This window comes from Lemur catta, chromosome 23 (assembly GCF_020740605.2).
Source record: "Lemur catta isolate mLemCat1 chromosome 23, mLemCat1.pri, whole genome shotgun sequence".
NCBI lineage: Eukaryota > Metazoa > Chordata > Mammalia > Primates > Lemuridae > Lemur > Lemur catta.
In genome coordinates this window covers 9,092,332-9,115,046 of record NC_059150.1, presented here as the reverse complement: position 1 = coordinate 9,115,046, position 22,715 = coordinate 9,092,332, and the positions used below count along the sequence as shown (strand labels likewise).

Below are 22,715 nucleotides of genomic sequence, written 5' to 3'. Positions count from 1 at the left end.
CCTACAGTGCAGTAATTAGTCCAATTAGGAAGCAAGGCAGATGTGGGAAACCAATTAGTTTCAGGAATATGTCTGTGCCTATGTATCCCAAGCTCTGTTCAATTGAAATTTAATAGCAACTTAATAAAACATTGTTTTATTCATAAACCATCTCCTCCTTCCAAGCTCCCATTTGTTTGTTTATCTGTTCATTTCTAAAGGAGCCAGCGCCAGCTTGCTTCATGCTTGGCCAGTCTCTTTCCATGCGGAGATTATTATTATTTTCTCCCTGTGGTTGAAGTGAAGGGATCCTTATTTGGAGAGGGAGACAGAGGCCAGTGGTTTGGGGAAGGGGTGAGGTATCTTCACCCTATTTATTTTAAACATAACCATCACTTGATCCAGGGACTTAAACCAGAAGACAACAACACTGCATTTTATACACATACACATATGTGCAGATACACACACACATGCATGTACACATACACATGCATGAAGATATACACACATATATACATGTATACACACATAGCATATGCACACATACATGTGGGCACACATACACACACAGATTCTTAGTCATGGTGCCTCACAGGAACCCTCTGTATCTAATGATGTCACTGAGGCGTCTTCTGCCCCAGTCTGTGTATGATTCAATGGACTTCTCACTTCCTGAGGTTGGGTCCATTGGGAAATTGGAATAAAATAAACTAGTAACTGCATGGTTCCAACAGATAATAACTTATTCCTCAAAGTTCTGAAATATGAACCCACAATTCACCAATAAAACAAAAGGTTTAACAGTTCAAACAGTTGTGCTCTAACTTGAGGGAAATTACTGTGTGTGACATCACCCACTTACATGCGTAGACAAACCATTTAACCGAGTGTAAAATGAGGAAGAGGGTTAAGCCATTCCTCAATTTAGCTTAGAGTCTGGGGTGAGGCAGTGTGCATGGAGTGAGGAAAAACTGATATTTCTTTATTTGTGGAAGGACGAGAGGACACGTGGGGCCTGGAGGGGGTGTGGGCAGAGGCCGGCTCACTCTCATTGATACTGCGGCTCGACTCTGCAAGGTGAAAGGCTGAGAAGCCCTGCTACATTTTATCTAAGGAGTATGGGGAACACAAAATGTCAGAGAGAAAAGGAGCCTTAAAGACTGCAAAGCCCTTTCTCTTTCATAGCAGAATCTGAAGCCCAGAGAAGGGAGCTGGCTTCCTTCCCCCAGGTGGCAGAGCTAAAATCAGCTCAAGGGTCTCTTGACACACCATGCCATATTCTCGGCACAACATTCTGACGCCTTTCTCTGGGGAACAAATCTCTAGTTCCAGAACATCTATGCACAAGAGTTATTAAAAAAAAATCTATCACTAAACAATCACAGTAACTGCAAATCCCTATTCGCTGCTCCATCCGATAGGTAAATTACCCGACTTTTGATTTATGTAACTCATTATCATTGCACAGTCGCTGCAGTGATATGCTCCATTTGTCTCCCTGATCGTTATGTGGTTGGTTCTCTCTATGTCCTGAAAGCAAGACCTTAATAATAACCAGCAAGGGTAATATAATTAGCAAGATGTGGCATTAGCGTGTGCAGCTAGGCCTTTGTGTGCGTGTGTGCATGCGTGCGTGCATGTTGCAGGGGTGGAGGTGTTGAGGATGTTTAGTGCAAGAGGGGAACAAGCCCATCTTTTGGAACCAGTGATCCCCTTCCCTCTTGACCCAGGAGAGAGATGAGGAGTAAGGAAGTTCTGTTTAGATTCTCAGACAGTCCAATCAGGGGCCCTTGGATGCAAGCTGCAGTGTGTGGGGCAAGGGAAGAGGGACTCGTGTCAGGGTGGAAAGGAAGAGGAAGGATTGTGATAAATCTGTGGTAGATTTCAGAAGATGGTTGCCCTAGTGGCCTGGGAGATGAGGTCATTCATCCCAGCTCACTAAGACATTATTGCTTTTCTGATTGTATCTCTCCCTTGGGGGACATGTGACAGCACTCGGGTTACAAGTGCCCAGCCACTCTGGAGTGGATGATGCACTAACTTCAGCTGATGGAGGGATGTTAAAATAAAGCTTTCCTTGCTCTTTCTGGGCTCTCACTCGTAGAGGTACTCCTTCAGGGGGGCGGGGAGTAGAGGGTGAGTGTTTAAAAAGGCAATTATCAATCAAACCAATATAATTTTTTAAACATTAGACTCAATATCTGAAAATTCAACGCAATTTAAGTTGACAAATGCTTATTGAAGGATACCCAACAGTTACAATTATTATTGATAATACAAATGAGCATAGACTGCCCTGGAGTGTATAGATTAGTTAAAGAAGAATAACCCAGGATTCCTGGCCTCAGAGAAGTTTACAGTGTCACTGCTAGCAAGGCACAGTGATATATCATGAGTGATACAAGAAGCATCCAAGTGTAGAAAGGGGTCAGAGAGAATGGTTGAGTGAACCAGGAAGTTTCATGGAGAACAAATATATGTGCTATATCTTGAAGAATGGGTGGGTTTGCGGCAAGCAGAAAAGACAGGCGTCATAGGCAGGAGGAACAGCATGGAAGTCAGGTGCCAGGGGGAGAGCAGAAGTCACTTTCAGGGAGTGGCAGGTCTCCAGGTCATCTAGGACCATGATTGCAGGGGGCTGCGAAGGTGGTTTGGCATAGAGCCATGGGGGGTCACAGAACCCACCCTGAGTTTAGTGGGCACTGGGCAAGGACAGAAACCTCAACGAGAGGGTCAGTCATATTCTTGGGACTTTTTGTAACAGAGACCGCTCCAGTGAGCCATCCCTTCTGCTCTGCTAAATGATTCTTTTGGAGAATGAAATCCATCAACCCTTTGGAAATGACATATTTAATTCTGTGCCTCTCACAGCTCTTATTAGACGAGTCTTCAAGCACACATCGCTTGCAGTCTTGTCTAAAATGGCAATATTGAATTATCCGTGAGTACAAAGACATGTAAACTATTGCTGTGAGGTAGGTTTTGTAATAACAGAGCAGCATAATTTTTCTGTTACTAATTAGGGAGGGTAGGGTAATAAAAATAGCAGTTATTTAAGTTTTGTCAGGGACCCCCAAGGAGAATACAGAGGCCACATTTTGTCACGTGTCAGTTACTTACAGGGAACTGGAAGCCAGGACAAATGCTCAGAGACTTCTTCCAGGCCTTCCCCTGGGTACACATTGACTGTGAGGAGAATTGCCTTTGGGGCATCTGCTTTCCCAAGCAATCAATGCAACAACACGAGTGAGAAATGAGTAACAGCAACTGCTTAGCATCCATTCTTCCTTATAATTAACATCACGTGGTTGCACAGGCAGCCTGGAGCTGTCTGGTGGAGAAATGCTCATTCAGGGAAACCAAGCAACAAACAAACAAACACGAAAAGGCGTGCTTGCACATAATTCTTGCCAAATGCAAAAGGGAAAGGGCTTACCTCGAAGCTGTCTATAACTGAATTACCACTGGGGTTTTATGTTTGGTCTTTTTTTTTTTTTGTCTTTTCCTCTGAAAAATCAGCTCATATATTTTCTTGCAACTGAGACAAGCACTCACTTAATTGTTCCATTAAAAGAGGTGTTGAAATGTTACTAATTGTCAAATGCAATTAAGTGTAGCAACATGTCACAGGTAAATTAATGAGAAGAAGCCAGGTGCTTGGGGGGTGTCGCTCAGCATTCAAGTGGATGGAATAATCGTTATCCTTCCTGGAGGTGACTCCTGGTCGCCCAACCACGGAGCATTATGCACCACACTGGCCCCCTGATTACAGCTTTTAAGGGTTTCTGACTCATCAGTGGCCATTTGCTGTGAGTAGTTTTTAGCTGTTCTGTCTCTCAAAGCTTGATAGTGATGTGAGCAGAAAATGTTGGTAACTTTAAAAAGAAAAGGCAATTGTTACCCTTGAATAACCCAGGAAAAGGGAACAGTATTTGCAAAGAATCCGGAGGCCCACATTTGAAACTCTCTACCCATCACTGCTTGGATGCTGTGACAGGAACAGAGAACAGCCACAGTACCTGATAGTCACATGGGAACAAGTTGTAAAACCAGATCTCTCCCAACACAGAGCCGGCAATCAGCTGGACAATGCAGAAACTACAGACAGCTGTAACCCTAAGGGTGGCAGTGCCTCAGGGACATGGTACTGTTGTCTCAGTAGGTTAGCTAGGTTCTGTAGTTCTTCATTGATTTCACATTTATTCATTTATTTTTTCCACATACTATGTGCAGCAGGACACACAATAGTATAAAATATGACCTTAGGTCCCTTGCTTTCATTTTCACCTACAATCATGAGCCATGTAACAATGTTTCAATCAACTACGGGCTGCATGGACGACTGCATATATGACTGGGATCCCATAACATTATAATTGAGCTGAAAAATTCCTATTGCCTAATGATGTTTAGCCATTCTAACACCGTGGCACATCACATTATCTTTTCCATGTTTAGATACACAAATACTTACCATTGTGTTACAATTGCCTGCAGTATTCAGTACGGTAACATGCTGTACGGGTTTGTAGCCCAGGAGCAAGAGGTTATACCTAAGAGGTGTGTAGTGGGCTATGCTGTCTGGGTTTATGTAAGTGTGCTCTATGATAATTGCACAACGAAATCACCTCATAACTCATTTCTCAGAACATATCCCCGTCGTTAAGTGACATATGACCGTATCTCATCTAGATTGAGCACACGCATTTTCAATTGGATTATAAATTCTTTTGAGACAGAATAGGGACTAGACTCAGGTCCCGCAGCCCTGACCACAGAAGTCAACATAAGCTGACTTAATTAGTTACAGAGGGCTGAAACAAATAGTTTCCTAATGGTCAAAATTGAACCTATACCCATATAAGGAAAAGGCTAAACTATCTGCTGCAAGAGGAATGTTTTTCGGGACTACTAAAGCAAGACACTGATGCAAACTGATAAGATGCTTGGCTGTAATCCAGATCTAACCTCCTCAAACCAGAACAGACCCCCACACTGACCTTACCCTGACTTTTTCCTTATTATAATCTCATTTTCATACTAAAAATCATGCCCAGGGGTAGAAATCTAATGAGACATGTGACACATAAAGAAACATGTCATAGAACTGTGCAGATGCAAAGAAATCTCCACCTCTATAAGTTTACACATCACTCTTTTCTCATTTAAGCCTCTTTAAAACTCTCCCCAAGCTCCCCTCAAGGAGCCTGAGAACTTTTTCCTCTGTGCTGTCTCCCTTGTGCTAGAACATAAGTCCCAATAAAGCCTTGCCTGTGACTCCCGTTGTGCCTCTTGTTAATTTCTATTAGATAGAGAGCCCAAGGGCCCATGCTGGTAACACTTTGACAGTAGGACCTGGACTCTACTGCTTTTTTGTACCTCCAACGCTTAGCACAGTACCTGGCACATTTTAAGAACTCAGTAAGTATTCAATGAGTACATAAAAATAGTTAAGCAAGTTGGGAAAGAGTATTGATTTGGAGGAAGTGGGTACACTAAGTTTGGTAGAAATGGCAGAATTGACATGGTAACTGGTGGAAGGAGGAATTAAAAGGCTCAGAGAAGTGGGCATGTTATTATAAATGTAATATATAAGCCTGGAAAATGTATCCGATGACTATGTTCTGTGGAACGTGCCAGAGAACACAATAGGAGGGCACTGTTGAGAGAGGCACCAGCATCTCTAGGATCATGGTTGTCCTCTGTAGACCAGGGCTGACAGTAGGAGATAGTGCTATGGAAATGGCATCGCTAATAGCAATGGTAATGATAATGCCCTGTCACAATAGTGGCTAGTTGGCAGTACTTAACTGTCGGAAGCCAGGTGGGTGCAATTATCATAAATAGCCACAAGGTTACAATGGAATCCAAGGGTTCCTGACCTGCAGAGAGTTACGCAGATGTTAATAGAACACAGCACCCCTAAGGGCAAAATATATAGGCAGCTAACAAGAGCAATGTTTAATCTGTACAATAAAAACATTAGGGATAAATGAGTAGGAGACTGATAGCAGTAACTCCAAGAAAATATCGTGATTCCTTTCTCAGTTTTAGATGTGAGCCAGTTTTCAAATCTAGAATCCATTGACTGAAGGAGAGGCTGGGTCCCAGGAGGAATGACTCTAAACACCATAGTGAGTGAGTGTGCACAGTATAGAGTCCACCAGTCCTTCCCCACAGAAATGGCAGCCATTTACTCCACTAGGGAAAGGGAAATACTCGAACATTTTAAGAACTCTTGGGCACAAGATCTGAGCAGACATAAATACCTGGAAACTAGAGTCATCATGGCCTGGCTGATACAGGGAAGGCATATCGAGGCTGGACATAAACAAAAGTTTGGTGCAGGTGTGGCTCAGAGTGGGTCCAATATGTCTGCAGACCCACCCAGTGGCCATTTCTTTGGTCTCTGTATGTATAATTGGAATAGACCTACTTGGTAGTTGGCATAGCCCTCCAGTAGGTGGAAATGGCAGACGTGAGTGCTAGTCTTAAAAGAACTAAAGGATGTATGGGTAGTAAATCCATCATCATCTTTATTTACTTCACCAATCTGGCCTTTGTAAAAATAGACAGATCCTGTAGGATGACAATGAATTATCTAAAACTCAACCAAGTGGATAATCTAATTGCAACTGCCTTTTGCTACAGCAGAGTAACATGTCCTTGGGCAAATTATGTGCAGGTATTGACTGGCATATGTGTTCTTTTCCACCTCTACTAAAAAAGGCAATTGGAAACAATTTATATTCACTTGGTATGGGCATTGATACATATTAACAGTTTTGCCCTATCCTCTTTCATCCTCTGTCATAGTCCAAAGAGACCTGGGTTATTTGGACATCCCATGCAATATCACATTGATCCTCTATATTGATGGTATCCTGCCAATCAGACTGGATGAGTGTTAGAGGACTTGGTAAAACACACGCACTCCAGAAAGTAGTAGATAAATTCTGTGAAGATTAAGGGCCCTTTAGATCAGTAAAATTTTTAGAGGTCCAGGATTAGAGCTTTCTGGGATGTCTCCTCTCAAGTGAAGGTCAATTTATTATGTTTTGCACCTCCCACCATGAAGAAGAAAATGCAATACCTGTTCAAATTCTGTAGGAAGATATTACATACTTTGGAATACTATATAGCCCATGTACCACGTGACATGAAAGGCTATAAGCTTTGAATGGCGCTGAGAACAGGAAAGGGCTTTGAAGCAGGTCCAGGCTGCAGTACAAGTGGTCCTATTGCATGGGCTATACAATCAGGCAGACATAACGGTATTAGAAGTGTTAGTTTTGGGAAAAGATGCACTGTAGAGTCTTTAGAAAGTCCAGTGAGAATTCAATGTAGTCCTGGCAATCTTAGCCAGAGCAATCATGCAGGAGAAAGAAATAAAAGGCCTCTAAATTGGAAAAGAAGTCAAATTGTTCCTTTTTGCAGATGACATGATCTCATATAGAAAAACCTAAAGACTCCATCAAAAAACTCTTTGAAATGATAAATGAATTTAGTAAAATCACAGGATACAAAATCAACATATGAAAATCAGTAGAGGCTGGGTGTGGTGGCTCACGCCTATAATCCTAACACTCTGGGAGGCCGAGGCGGGTGGATCGCTCGAGGTCAGGAGTTCGAGACCAAGCCTGAGCAAGAGCGAGACACTGTCTCTACTAAAAATAGAAAGAAATTATTTGGACAACTAAAAATATATGTAGAAAATATTAGCCTGGCATGGTGGCGCATGCCTGTAGTCCCAGCTACTCAGGAGGCTGAGGCAGAAGGATCACTTGAGCCCGGGAGTTTGAGGTTGCTGTGAGCGAGGCTGATGCCACGGCACTCACTCTAGCCTGGGCAACAAAGCGAGACTCTGCCTCAAAAAAAAAAAAAAAAAAAATCAATAGAGTTTCTATACACCAGTAATGAACTACCTGAAAACAATACATTGTGTATTTCAAAATAGCTGGAAGAGATTTGAAATGTTCCCAGCACAAAGAAATGATCAATGTTTGAGGTGATGGATATCCTAAATATCCTGATTTGATCATCAGGAATTGTATGCATGTATCAAAATATCACATGTGTGGAGAATAACACTGGGTCCACGATTCAACACCATCCCTCAGTGAGACCAGCTGGCCACTTGCTGGCAAGTTGACTACATTAGATCCCTTCCACTTTGGAAGAGGCAGCACTTGATTCTGACATGAATAGATTCATATTCCAGATATGGATTTGCCTTTCCTGCCAACAGGATCACAGCCAGCATCACTATCCGGGGCTTAGAGAGTATCCAATCTACTGGCATGGGATCCCATATAACATGGCCTCAGTCCACAGAACATCCTTTATAGTAAAAGAGCTGAGTTAGTGAGCCCCTGAACAAGGGATCTACTGATCATATCACATACTACACCACCTAGAAGCTGCTGACCTGTTAGAGAGACGGAATAACCTATTCAAGGCACATCACTAGTGCCATCTCAGAAGACGGGGCATGACCCTTCTGCAAGCAGTATATACTTTAAATAAAAAATCTATACAGCGCTATGCATCTAATAGGCAGAATTCGTAAGTAGGGGAACAAAATAATGAAAACAAGGTCCCTGCTCCCAGTGAGCCACTCAGGGAACATGTGCTTCTCAGGCCCACAACTCTGGGATCTGCATGTGCAGAAGCTCTACCTTCAAAGGGGAAATACTGCTGCCAAGGGCCACAGCAGGAGGCCCGCTGAATTATAACTTCACTGGCACTTCAGGCTCCTTGTGCAAGGGACCAGCAGGCAAGAAGGGGTGTCACCAGTTTGGCTGAGTGGAGTTTCCCAGCAGGAGGAGGCAGGGGTGCTGTTACTCACTGGGGCAGAGAGAAATAGGTGTGGCACTCAGGTGATCTGCCTGGGCATCTGTTGATACTCCCTTGACCAGTTTAGTAGGAAGTGGGCAAGTGCAGCAGTCCTGGCCTGAGAAGAGCATGGTGACCAAGGAGCTCAGACCCCTCAAGGGTGTGACTCGTGCCACCAAGTAGGACACTAAGAGCAGCAGAGGTACTAGCCGAGGGTGAGAGGAGGGAGCTAGTGATACCAACTGTAGTTCCAAAGCCAATTGCCACAGTACGGACGGTAGGTTATCCCATTAACCGTCTTCCTCCAAGTTCCCTCCCCAAAGAGGGGCTCACTAGAATCCCGGAGGAACTGCTCCTAGTGCTGAGGTGGAGAAGTGGATCCAGGTGGCACAAGAGGGGGACTGCGGAGTATGCTATGCTGTGCTGCCCAGATCCCCTTTCAGGAATGGAGAACTAATTCTCCCAGCCGCTGGAAGATGGCTCCCAGCTGTCTTTTGGGAAATTGTCTCACTTTGAGAAAACGACCTCATCTGAGGTCATGCCTTCTTCCAGGGACAGCCCACATGCAATGACTTATCATTGTGCGGGTATCACGGCTCAGCCCCTTCACCCCCAACTCAGGATAACTCTGAAGGGACATCTGAGTTCCAGAACTTTCTGTGGGTTTGCTGAGGCCTTCGTTAGGCCTACATCATATCTCAACTTCTCCCTCTGCCCAAATCTGTTTTCTTCCTGTCTTCTACAAGTGTTGATCCCATGAGCAATCCTTAAATGACATCTACGTCTCATAGTCTGCTTGCTGGGAAGCTCTACCGCAACATTGATCCTGCAAATTCTGCCACTGTTACCATCACTGGAAGGCCCCTTCTCCACCGATCCACATTCCTTGCTGCCTGTAAGGTCAAGTACTTTTCTTCAATGTTATAATTTATGGTGTGGCTCACCAGCGGTTTCCGGCCTTGCTCAAAATGCCGTCAGCCAGGAAGTTTCCCCGATTGGCCTTTTTCCATTCTGACCTGACTTTGAACTGTCGGTCCGAAGTCCCCTTCTCCTGCTAGTATTGTACCCTCTGTCATTGTGTTTGTTGCACTGTAGCACAGAGACTGTTTATGAGACAGAATTTCGCCTTCCTTGGTGAACTCCTAGACGATGAAGAGGGAATCACGCCATTGTCTTCTTCCAGCCTTAGTCCCTAACACCATGCCTGGCTCGTGGTAGGCTCTCAATCTGTGTTTGTTGCAGAATGAAATGCGTTTGGTTTTTACTGCTGGGAAAACAAGAAGCAGGGGTGTCATCATTGCCCAATTATTGTTGGGTGTGTACCTTTTGCCCAATGTAAGAGAAAGCTTCGTGACATCGAAGAGGAAGGAATTTTTCATTTATAAGTTACTTTCCTATCTTTCAATAGAGCCTAGTGCTCTAATATTCTTTTCTTTTCTCAGCAGGAACTTGGTAAATGCCAATGACTCACCATAACAGGAGCGTAGCACAGCTCAGTTTGGCCCCAGGCAAAATCACGAAGCAGCAAACATTTGTCTTCAGTTCTTTGCCGTTTCTTTTCTGTGTTCTTCCCCCACTTCCAGCACCCCATTATCTCTGCCATTTCATTCTCTTCAGAAAGCTCAGCTCTAGCAAAAGGACTGATTTAGTCATTTATAGCTTGGTGTGACTTGAAGTCGATATGCTATGTCTTCCTGGAGTGTTTGCATCTTTGCCTCACTTTTAATTTGAGGAACAAAAGGTTCTATAAAATGTCCAAAGAACTCCATTCCTCCCCTTCAGAGTATCTATTTTTGTTTGCAATTACATATTCAAGAAATAGTGCAATTATTTGATTACCCTCTGCTTCCCCCTTGCACTGTATATGCAAGAAGTGGTTTTTTTTTTTTTTGACATTGTATCTCAGCACTCAGTACAGTGCCTAGTATACTGTGGGTAATTTATACATATAAATAAAAATTTATAAATAATTATATGAACATAAACAAATTGATAAATAGTGGTTGAATAGTTGGGCAGGTGTTTTAGAGGTAGGAGGAGAAGCTCCACCCCAGAGTGTCCTACTGAGCTTGTGTCACCTGGCTGTCACCTTCACATTTGCCAGGGCCACTCCCCACTCTTCCTGACGTGGGCCTTCCACATTGCCAGTAGCTTGGGGGAGGACAGAAGTATGGGGGGAGAAGAGCAGGAGAGATTAAAGTGTGAGGAGCATTGTTAGCTCTTGGGCCATGGGAATAAAGCCCCTGCTGAAATGTCTGGTAGGGTGCATTGACTCCCAGCATGCATGAGGCACTGCACTTAGGATGTGCCTTAACATCATCTAGCTCTAGAAAGTGAGACGTACAGAAACTAGAGACTTAAAAAAGGTCACTATATTAACTTGCTAGAGCTGCCAAAACAAAGTGCCACAGACTGGACGGCTTCAACATCAGAAGTCTATTTTCTCATAGTCCTGGAGGCTACAAGTCCAAGATCAAGGTGTTGGCAGGGTTGGTATCCTCCAAGGCCTCTATCTGAGGCTTTAGATGGCTGTCTTCTCCCTGTGTCTTCACATGACTTCCTCTGTATATATCTGTGTCCTAATCTCTTCTTATAAGAGCACCAGTCACAATGGATTAGCACCCACCCATATGGCTTCATTTAAACTTAATTACCTCTCTGCAGGCCCCGTCTCTAAATACAGTCACATTTTGAGGTACTGGGGGTTTGGGAGAACACAGTTCAGCCCACAACCGTTGCACAGGCAAACAGAGGCAATATAGCCTAGGGATTAAATGTACAATATTTAGAGTCAGGCAGACTAGATTTGTAATTCTGACTTTGCCACTTCAAATCACTTGGGCAAGTTCTTTAATGTCCTGGTACCTAATGGCTTCATCATAACTTGCTGCAACCTCAAACTTCTAGGCTTAAGCTATCCTCCTGCCTCAGAGGCTCCAAAGTAGCTGAGACTACAGGTGTGTGCCACTACACCTGGCAATTTTTTTTTTTTTTTTAGCTTTTCTGTAGAGACGGGGTCTAGCTATGTTGCTCAGGCTGGTCTCGAACTCCTGGCCTCAAGTGATCCTCCCACCTCAGCCTCCCAGTGTGCTAGGACAACAGGCCTGAATCTTCCTTTTATCCCACTGAATAGGATCTGCTGTAGCAAAACTGTCTCTAAATTTAATGAGATGCAAATTTTCTTGCTGAGGCAGTTTTAAACAGAAAAGTCACCTATTTTATGCAGAAGCTCATATTTCAATTATTAAAACCTGAAGTGAAGCAACACAGGAGAACACGCAAGTTATAAAATTATTTAGCTAAAGGGAGGTGGGATCTGCGGTCTGAATTACATAGTAAAGAAATGTTCAGGTTCAATGTGGGTGATTAACCATTTGATACCTTGTCAGGCTTTGACATATTCTCCCTCTATTTTTTTTATACCTTTCACTATGTCTTATATAATTAAGAAATGGTGCTGAGTTCTTGTCATCCACTATTAAGGACTAGTCACAGATAGTATCATAACATCTGCTTCTTGCAACCTTCTAATTATCCATAAAAATCTGGCAGAGGGACCTGACAGTTTATCCAGAACACAGAATGTGAATACAAAATAGACGGCTTTGCTTTTAGATATAGAGTGACGGTATAAAACAGGTAGTCTCTAACCTCTTATTTTGTATGCAGCTATGTTGCCTATTCAACTCAGAGTTAGGTACATGTCTGCTCAATAAAGACTCAATTTTGAAAAGCATCTTTTGACAAAATGAATGTGGATCACGAATATACTGATGGTGCTGTGTCAGAATCTGCTGTCAGTTGCTTCCCCGTTTCTCTCCTTGCAATCCATCCAGACACAGTCACTTCCTCCCCTTATCTGCAGGCTTTGAGCTCTCTGTGCCCTGATAGGAAGAACTGAGGAACTCTTGACTGGGCCAGACACTTGCCTCTAGCAACTCTCAGCCTCCTGTCACTTGTTTCTTGTAGTGGGTGCTTTTCTTGCCCACCAACCTGCCTGGCTTTCTAAGTCCTTGTCTCACCTTGATTCTGGGAAATGCATCTTCCTGAACTCCTCCATTATGTGTGTTTTAATCTGCTAAACAACTACTTTATTTTAACTTTTGGTCACAGTGTGTCTTCTCTCTTTCTACCGACACCTCCAACATCCATTTGGACCCACGAACACTTGACCATGTTTATTCCGCCCTTAGGTTCTACATCCACAGATGCCTATTGGAACACTTGACTTGAGACCTCTACTTTGTTGAGACCTAGCCCTTTTGTGTCTTTTAATCTTCTTATGGCTGTGACCTCACAGCTTTGCCTCAGCTTTCCTTGTCCTGATGTCTTTCATGTTCTCTGTTTTGTAGGGGAGAAAAAAAAAAGACTGTTCATCTACCCTCTTAGGTTGAGTGGCTGGGGCCTGCAAATCAAACTGATACAATGCAGAATAACAAAAGGGATAAAAAAGACTTAATTAAGAAGATATGCATAGGAGTTCACAAAGAAATGTGACTCAAGGAGGAGGTTAGAATTTGGGGTTTATATACTATCTTAACAAAGGGTGATAAAGTATGGAGAATAGGCTAGAAAAAGGAAAGGGGATTTTGGGATACTGGGGTAGGGGGTAAGTTGTGGGAAAGTGATTAGGCAATATGTGGTAAATAAAAGCTGTTTAGTAAGGTTGGCTGTGCAGATTAGTCATCTCAGATAAGAGTTGCCTCCAGAACACTTCCCTTCATGATACAGGAGAAGGAGATGACTTTGCAAATGGAAATTTACCTTTACAAAAGGAAAATTTATGCTACTTTTAGGCAGTTAAAGGGAGGGGAAAAGAGCTTTTCCTGCATCTGCTGTTTCTCACTTACCTTCAACTAAAAACAATCCTTATGCCAAATTGGCACACTTGGGTGGCATGTTCTCTTCCCTTTCAGTATCCTACTGCCACTGAGATGCATAAAAAGAATTATTTTCTTATTTATCATTCATAGAGCACTTTTTGTGCCCACATGGCTTTGAAAGGTAGGGATTATGTTTTGCTTAGTAACATTTTATAAACTGAAGCACAGATTAGTTTACTGTTTTGCCCAAGGCCACAGACCCTGGATTTGAGCCCAAATCTGTCTGCTTAAGTTCTTTCCAACCACTCACTGACTTTCTGATCCAACATTACTGCTTGGAATATCCATTTCTCTATCTGTCAGGTTGGCAGTCTGTTCTCAGTTCTTGGTGTTCTCTTGGCCAAAGATTGACCAGATAATATGACAGCAAGTCCAGCATAAAACAAAGTTTATTGAGGATGAGCAAGATGGATTTATAGAGCAAGATACATTCACCACAGATGATGAATGGGCCCCTTGTCATACTAAGAGGCCCTGGTTATGGTCTGGGGTCTTATTTTATATTGTCTGGATTGAGCCCTTCTTGTAGGTCAAAGGTCACTGTTGAAGCACTTTGATGGACAGTTGATGACATGATAGTTAGCCTTAGGTTACTCTAGGTCATTTTCCAGACCCTATTGTGCCTGGGCTGTCTGGTCAGCAGGCTGTGGAATTCCCTGCATTCTTTTGCAGATTTTTCAGGGCATTCCTCCTTCCCCCAGGTGTGGCAATTGCTCCGGGCAGGATCAAGGTGGGGCAGCACAAGGTGTGTGTATTTTTTGGGTTTTTTTAAAAATTGTTTTTGGAGGGGTTTATGCTCAACCCATGTTCTATTTCCGTGCCAATAATACTTTTGAGTGCATAGAGTCTACTAGGCACTTGCTAACTAACTGTTTGCATGCATTATCTTCTCTAATCTTCACACCAACATGAAGAAATAGGGTAGAGTCTCAAGTGCAAACTCCAAAGCCAGAGAGCCCAGATTTGGTGGATCTCAGCTCTGCCACACACAAGCTGTGTGACCTTGGGCCAGTCCCTCACCCTCTCTCATCCATAAAACTGAAATATCAGTCATACCTTATAAAGGCGGGAGCACTAAATGATTTAGTATACACAAAGCACTCTGTGCCTGGCATCCGTAAGTGCTTACTTGCCATTATTATCATTATTTCTGACAGATAAGGAAATTGGGTCTTAGAGAGGTTAAGTGGCTGGCCCAAGGTCCCATGGCTAGATCAGATTGGCACCAGATCCAATCTGACCCCTCTTAACAATGGCACACGCTGACTCGGAAACTTCAGGCTGCAGCTGGCAACCTCCTGGGTGCAAACAAGGAACTCCTTGGTATTCACCTCGAGCAGGCAGTGTTTGATTGCCTTCTGCGAGAGTTTCTCAGCTGTGGATTATCTTTGGGGAACTTCTCCCCACTGTTCGGCTTGTTGAGTCCACTGGGACGGTATCTAATTTCAGTATGACTTCAAGTAAAGTTTAAATAAGGAGGGAGTTGTATTGAAAATCATAGCGTGTATTTGTGTATCTGTGGGTTGTATTTATCTGTTTTTATTCTTAGCCACCAGTCTCTTCGCACAGTTGAGCGCAGCAGAAACTTTGAGGTCAGCATTTACCCAATTGCTACTGTATTTAAAGTCCACTTCGCTATCACATCCCTTGGGGAGATGCTTGCCTTGTTACTTCCCACGATCTCAGCACACACAGGTGTTCTCAGATCTGGGCAGTGATGGCGAGGTCGCATGTGGGTGTGATTCCCTTACTCCCCACCAGGTGTCCCGCTATCCCTGCTATCTGAGTGACAGCAGACTCCTGGCCTCCTTCACCCCTCCACAGGGGAAAGAGGATTTGAAGCGGGTGGTGGAGGGATTGTGGGGGGAGGGAGGGAGGCTATGACAAGATGCTCAGATGCTTCTTTTTGTCTCCAGACAAAGGGAATTTCTCGCATTGCTGTTCTTTGATGCATAGGTGTCTGTCTCCAGAAAGCCTGGTCAGTTCTCTGCAATTTAGGAAGCTTTTATTTCCACTCGTGAACTGGTGTTTGGCCAGGGCTTTGCATCTCTGAGCTCGAGGCTGGGGCTGCAATCTGCATGCCCTCCTTTTGCCTTAGAGAGCCCCTGATGGCCTCTCTTCCCTCCCTGGCCTCTCCTTTTTCTTCTAGGGTCTGATTGGAAAAGAGGCAAGGAAGGGACTGCCACTTCTGCCCTGTCGGTTTCCTCAATATTCCCTGAAGCAGGGGCGGTCAGAGCAGGCAGCCATGGTGGCTGTCGCACTAACTAGCCTCCTGCACGCATGAACCTAATTCATCCGTGTTATTAACGTGACGGTGGCAGAAATACTTCCTCCTGTTCTCAGATATCATTTGCTTCTCCTGCGAGGAAGAGTAAGGGGATTGGATCCACTGACAAAATTTTAGTAACTGAAACATTTAAATTGCAAAATAAATCTCTCATCCTTTGCAGGTGTTGGTTCCTTGCCTGTCATCAGTCCTGGTTCCCTCCCTTCCTTCTCCCTTTCTTTTCGAGGATCACACACAAGTCAGGGAGGCTGCTCTGAAGCCACGTGATTCTCTCAGATGTTGGCAGCTGTACTGGGGCTCTCTGGAATTCCCTGTCCATCATCATAGGTCACCCCAGTAGACCCTGGGCACCTACCCTAGACCTAAGGTGTCTAAATGGATGCAGTGCTCTAAGCTGTCTGCAAACTGGGGCCCTGATTGTGGGCTATTCTGTGATTGAAGCTTCACCCAGAGATCTGCTGAGAATGCCAATGGGACATTTTCATTTGTGTCAGCTTTAGAAGCTTCAATGTGGGCTATTTCTGCCATAAAGGACCTCGATAACAAAGACCAGAACACAGTCTTGTGGGAGTTTGTAGCTTCTGTACCCACTGCCTCATTATATGCGTGGCTTTTAATATTCCGAGAGCCATTGCCAATACACATTTTCTTGTGTACTGGGAAACCAGAGCCCGGATGCGATGCATTATTGATAGGATTGTAATTTACTCCTCTTGGGTTGTATGTATAGTGTATACCATTAGCACAAACTATTAAATTACCAGTGGTGGTATGTATTTGTCTATTCAGGTTTGGCTCGATGATATTTGCCTTTCGCCTCAATAAAAGATCGTGAATTATGAAAGCAGGGTAATATTATTTTTTTGTTGTTGTTGCAAGGGAATTTTGATGAAACCGTTTTCTCTGTGTTGTGTTTTTGGCGAGCCACGCTTTGCAACGAAGACAGGAGACATAAAAGAGTCGGGGTTGGACGGGGAAGATGGATGGGCAGCTCGCTCCAGCTCTCGGCACACACCGGCTTCCCTGGCAAGCTGCTCCGGGCCAGGCTCAGGGTTTCCTTTTGCTGCAAGGGGGAATAAACAATCTGTGCTGCACACGTGGGAGGAAGTGGGCAGTTCAGACCTGGGTGCCAGAAACACAGAGCCCCGCGTCTCTGTTGTGAAGACGGTGTTTGCGTGGGATTTAGGGAGTTGGGGTACCCAACAGCATGTTGGGTACAACCTTTTGTTCTCACGGCATTGTGCCCTGGATGGTGTTTTGTAGTCCACCCTCTGACCACCCCTGTTGGCCATTTGGGCTCCTGCCCCTACCTGAGGCAAGTGCCACGAAACTACACAAGCACTTATTTCTTTAAAAAGATCCAGGGTCCCAGGGCCCAACCAAGCTGAAAATGGCAGTGCCACATCAGGTCTGTTCTGTGCTCTTTTTGTTCTGCAATTGGTGCTTCTTTTAGAACCTTGAATAGGAAGTGTTTGCTGGCTGATTAGCTCAATGTTCTGACCACCACCAACCCCTAGTCAGATTGACTATATAATTTTTTAGGAGTAATCATGTTTTTAAAAATGCCTATGGCTTGGCCTCCTCACAATGAAGGGGTGGGGGGGTGACAGGGACTAGGTTTTATGTTGTTCGTACTAACTTGTCACAGGAAGAGATTTTGGAGGCATGCTTACTCCTCTTAGCTCCCGCTGTCCCTCTGGGGCCCTTTATTCCTCAGGGCCAATCCCAGGGAGGGGCTGGGGGAAGGGGAGGAGGCCCCCACCCCACCCTCCCATGTCTCAAAGGTCACCGGCTGGGGGACAGGGCTTAGATACTCAAGTGGCAGGTATCCATCTGCCGAGCTGGAAGCTCTTATAGTGGGCCCCTAAGGAAACACACTCAGGGGAGGGGAGCTGCCGAGTTTTGCTGCCTGGGGCACATTCTGGAGGTGAAAACCGGTTTTTCTGAAGACAAGTCAGAGCCAGGCTTTGTTCCGAGTTTGCCTCTTTAGGCAGACTGGCTCCTTAAGGAGACCCCTTTATCTGAGGAAGGGGGAAATTCAAAAAAAAGGCTTGGGCTTGGCATCTCCTTCATAACCGGGCTGGACTTCCTTTGGACTCAGGGGCCATTTCTCTTCCACACCTTCTCCTTCTCTAAAGGACAGACCTGGAATAAAAAAAAAAAAAAAAAACCCGAAAAAACAAAACAACACACACACACAGAATTGTCAAGACAATGAAATCAGTGCTAAATCTATCAAAGCAAATCATAGACCCTGACGGCTGAGAAGTATTATTTGTTTTTTTTCCTCCCAGATTTCTGAGCCTGGTGTTTTAAGCATATGTCTTGGGGGAGAAGAGACCCGTATAAAGGCAATTACAATTGGTGAATGATTAATGCTGGATCTGACATTTTTACGTGTCAAATATGTTTAACTGCATTAACCTTTGCAGAATTTACACCCATAGTATGAGCTATATCTTGTATAGCATGTGAAATATCTGCAATCTGCCTTCACTTAAATCTTATTTACATTTATTTTATTACAATATAAAAAATCTTAATAGAGTTTTTTACCCCATTCTGCAGGTCCTGCTTGCTCTGTGGGGAGTCTGAGGGCAACAGGGTTCCTTGTGATTGCAGATAGAGTCCCAGCCACCTGCCCAGGGACCCCAAGGAGAGAGAAAGCCAGTGTTGGATTCTTCAAGTTCACGTCTCAGTTTTAGCCCAAAGGGGAGGGCGGCTTAGAAGGTCAGGACTTGGTATCCAACAGCATGAATCACAGAGGCAGAGAGGCTTTTCAGTAGACAGGTAAATTTTAATTTTTACAAGTTACACAAAATGCACATTTTCATAGCATTGATTTTAGAAAAGCGAGACAGAGTGGTTCCCATGTGTGATGCTTGTTCCAATGTGCCCATCGCCTGTCCCCTCTGCAGGAGGATGTGCACGCCAGATGTCTCCTTCACTGACCACGTTCCTCCCTGGGTGTTTCTGTTTCTAAGTCAGAGTTGCTCTTGCTGCCACTGCTGCTGCAGTAGCACCATCGTTGTCAGCTCCATGCCTCCTGAACTTCACTCCACTGAAATCTGGTTGGGTATGAGACAGACTCCGGTGGAATGAAGGACAAGAGAAGCACATGGATCGTCTGGGGATCGTTTTCTCAGAGGGTAGGGATGCATGCCAACCCCGGCCTCTGCACACTGGGTTGTCGCCCAGCCAAAGGCCTTCAGCATCCTTGAATCACAGACTTGGGAGATGTCAAGGACCTGGGTACTCAGACCCCTCTGGAAGGACCACATCATCCAGAGAGGCTGCGGAGAGCCAGCTCTTCAAGACATCCTTGCCTTGCTGAGTGGTGGAGACGGGTCTGCAGGGCTGGGGACGCTTGGCTGTTTCTCACTCTCAAGGCAGCCATCACAGACAAGTCCCTGGGGACCTTGCTCTGTGATTACCTAGTGGGGATGCAGGTCATCCTGTCCCTTCGCCTGCATCCCACTGTATGTGCCATAACTGTGTTCGGTGTGGTTGCTCCTGTCTAGAGAAGGTGTGGGAAGGCAGGTATTCTGCAGTTGCTCTGGAAAAGCCAGCTACCCGGAGCTTGCTTACCAACGTGGTAGAATGCAGCGGTGCAGGCGTTTCTCTCCAAAAGGCACCGTCCAAGGAGCAGGAACGGCACTTTGCAAGCCTGTTGGCAAGTGCGAAATCAGGAGAAGGTGGGTGAGGAGCCCAGGAAGGACCAGAGCTCCTGGCTGGAGCCAGGCCCATTCATGGGGGCAAGTGGACAGAGGAGAGTGAGACTCCTTGGTCTCGCTCTTACAGACTTATCTAGCAAGGCCGATCTCCGAAAGCCCCGCGTCCCTATCCAGATCTGCTTGTAAATGATGCAACTCCTCTGTTGGGCATAGGGCTGGGGGATGTGGGGAGGAAGAAGGGCAGAGAACATGGCTTTCAGAGATTGAGCTGAACAGGGAGGATGCAAACTACCTGAGAGCTTTCTGCTCTCTCTTCAAAGAAATGCCCATCAGCATAGTTGCCGCTCTGGCCTCTTCCCTGTTGTGTTCAGACATGTCTGTGGTTCAGTGTAAGCCCCATAAAAGGCTGTTCTCAGCACCAACACGCAGACTGGGTGGGTTAGGGCAGATCCACCTTGTTGTTTGGAACACTTTCTTCCTGGGGCTTGTTCTGACCCGATGCAGGGAGGCAGTATCTCACAGTGTGGCTCCGCCTCCTGCATCCGGCCTCCTGGGCACCGGGCCTCTCTGCAAAAGCCCTTAAACATGGGTTTAGGGGTTTCTAGCTAGTGCCGAGGAAGACCCCCACCTTTCTTGGTCTGAGATCTTTGTCAGGGGGAGCACGGGGCGTGTTGGGAGGCAGGGATCTGAGTAATGAGGGGAAGAAGTAGACTGGTCCATGCTCTCCTGCTCAGCCTGCTTTATAAATACAATTCTCAATACTGAGAGAGAAATGTGCCCTGCTTGTGAATCCTCTAGACTAGATAATCCTCCTGCGCTGCTTTTGACCCATTTCTCAGTCAAAGGGAGGAAAGAGGCCCCAGTCTGTTGACTCTGATAAATAAATGATGGCAGGAGATGGTGGGAGGAAACCGTGCTGAGATGGCAGGATTCTTTGCCTTCTCTTTAGATTGCGGCTCAACTCGGAGAGCAAATGGGTCAAGTCCTCTCCCTCCAGACTCTCTTTCCCCCACTCTTACCCTCCCAAAGTGTCTGCTCCACCAGATCCTTCAATTCCTCACTCTGGAGTGTGCAGGGAGCCTCACTCCCATACAGGGTCCTTACCCTCCAGGGTGGGCACATTACAGGGCAATGTCTGTAGAAGACTTGCCAATGGGAAGGGGCATCGATGTCAGAGAGCCCAGAAAAGGCAGGCCCTTCCTGTCCCACTCTCCCCTTGCCCTGCAGACAGCAGCTACTACAAGGCAGAGACAAAAAAAGCGCAAGCCAGAACCTGTCTCAGGAGACTTGACTCACTCTAGACCCAGAGTTCAAGATTCTTCTGCCCACCAGGCCTTTGCCAGCTTAATCCCCCAGTGGCTGTCACCTTGGCTGCTGCAGTGTCAGAGCTGGTCAGAGAACAAACATACCTGCACTTGGCGGTAGAGTAGGTTCATCCAGTGCTGTTCTCCTGCCCCAACTGCCCTCAGGACTATGCCCCCAACGTCTTTCTAATAAAACCAACTTGAACATGAGAACCAAAGAATGGAACCAGGACCTGGGTTTCCCATTATAGCTGCACCCTGCACCCCAGGACTGAGAAACCATCACCCCCCTGTTGCTTTAGTTGAGTAAGTCTCCATGCAACTAGACAGAGCTGCAATCTTGGTACTTAACTGCTCGGCACTCACCTTACCACCCCAATTCCCATTATCAGCGAGATTTACTGCCTGGGATCGCTGGAAATCCTCAAGAAAACACAAAAGTGGCTGGGGATTGGGTGAAAAGGCAGCAGGTGAGCTATTTCAGCATAGGAGGAAGTTGATGATTGACTTCCAGGGAATATGGCTCTTCCCACTCTTCTCTCCCTGCCCAATGAGACCCCTGATCAAGCCACTCAGCTTTGGTTTTCCAAAGCCCCCCAAATCCAGAGATTTCAGACTCACCTGTAAGTATGAGTGTCTGTGCCTTCAGAGAGCAGGGCTCAGCTTTGCATTTGATTCAAAATAATAAACTGTCTTTTGTCATAAGATAACGCAGAACAAAGAGATGGCTAGAGAGTTAAGCGCATGAGAGCAAGGAAGGAAATTTCAAGTCTTGGGAGGTTCTTTTGTCCCTTCAGCTTGACGATAGGGAACAAGAGACGAGAAGCACTTACTGTATAAAAGCACAGCCAGCCGAGCAGACCTGTGCAGGACAGAAGTGGCTCCTGCGGAAAGGTGGGGGCAGGTCCTGAATCATCCATTTCTCTCTTTCATAAAAAAGACTATGAAAGCAGAGGAAAGTGGGATTGAAAGAGAGGTACGTGAAGGTACCTGGAAAGCAGAGAGTTTATAGAGTGCAGCTGAGGATTCAGCTGGATTTTTAGAATAGAGGTTGGGAACAGACAATAAAAGAGAGAGAAACTGGTTTTTCCAAGGCAAGGGTGACCGAAAGAAGAGGGACTCAGCGCATTTCAAGGAGGTGGTACTAGTTTAGCTCTTTATTTATGCACCTCTCAGCAAAGCTTCAGGTTACCTGCTGAGCCCAACCAATGGAGAGAGGACCTGGCTGCTGGCCCCACCTTGCAGAACCCACACCCCTGGGGCCATCAGTGGAGAGGGCTTTCTGCACAGCTACCTTTACTGTCTTCTTGTTCTGTAAACACTAGGACAGGGAGGTGAGGTCTCTGTCATACTAGAGATGGAGAGACACTGCAGGTCATCTGAGCCTTGCACCTGAAGGCTCTGGGTTCCCACAGACCTGGGGAAGGGGGAGGGGGAATGCTCAGATCTTATCTCGGCCCAAGGAGGCTGTGCATGTGTGCACATGCGTGCATGCACGCATGTCCTTTTGAGCTTTTAGCCGTGACCTGGGTTCCTATCTCCACACAATGCACTTCAGGAATCCAGAAGAGATCGGCCAGCCTATCCTGGCAGAGCTGAGAAAGAGGCCTGAGGGTCAGAGCAGAGGCCCAGCCAGTGGCTTATCCTGGCATTTAGTACAAAGGAGTTTGCTGCAATGCTTTTGAAAAGCCAGTGTTTTTTATAATCCAAAAGGTTTAGCAACCTGCTTCCCTTTCATTTCTAGGGTGGG

At 45.5% G+C, this 22,715-nt stretch overlaps 1 long non-coding RNA gene across 1 annotated transcript; it reads right to left on the bottom strand.

Annotated features, from left to right (window-relative positions):
* Positions 1–18,763: 18,763 nt before the first annotated feature.
* Positions 18,764–21,869, bottom strand: LOC123626820. Its single transcript, XR_006731029.1, has 2 exons — positions 21,587–21,869; positions 18,764–19,654 (listed from the first exon to the last, which is right to left on the bottom strand). It is a non-coding gene; the product is annotated as an uncharacterized LOC123626820 (long non-coding RNA).
* Between the last annotated feature and the right edge of the window lie 846 nt (positions 21,870–22,715).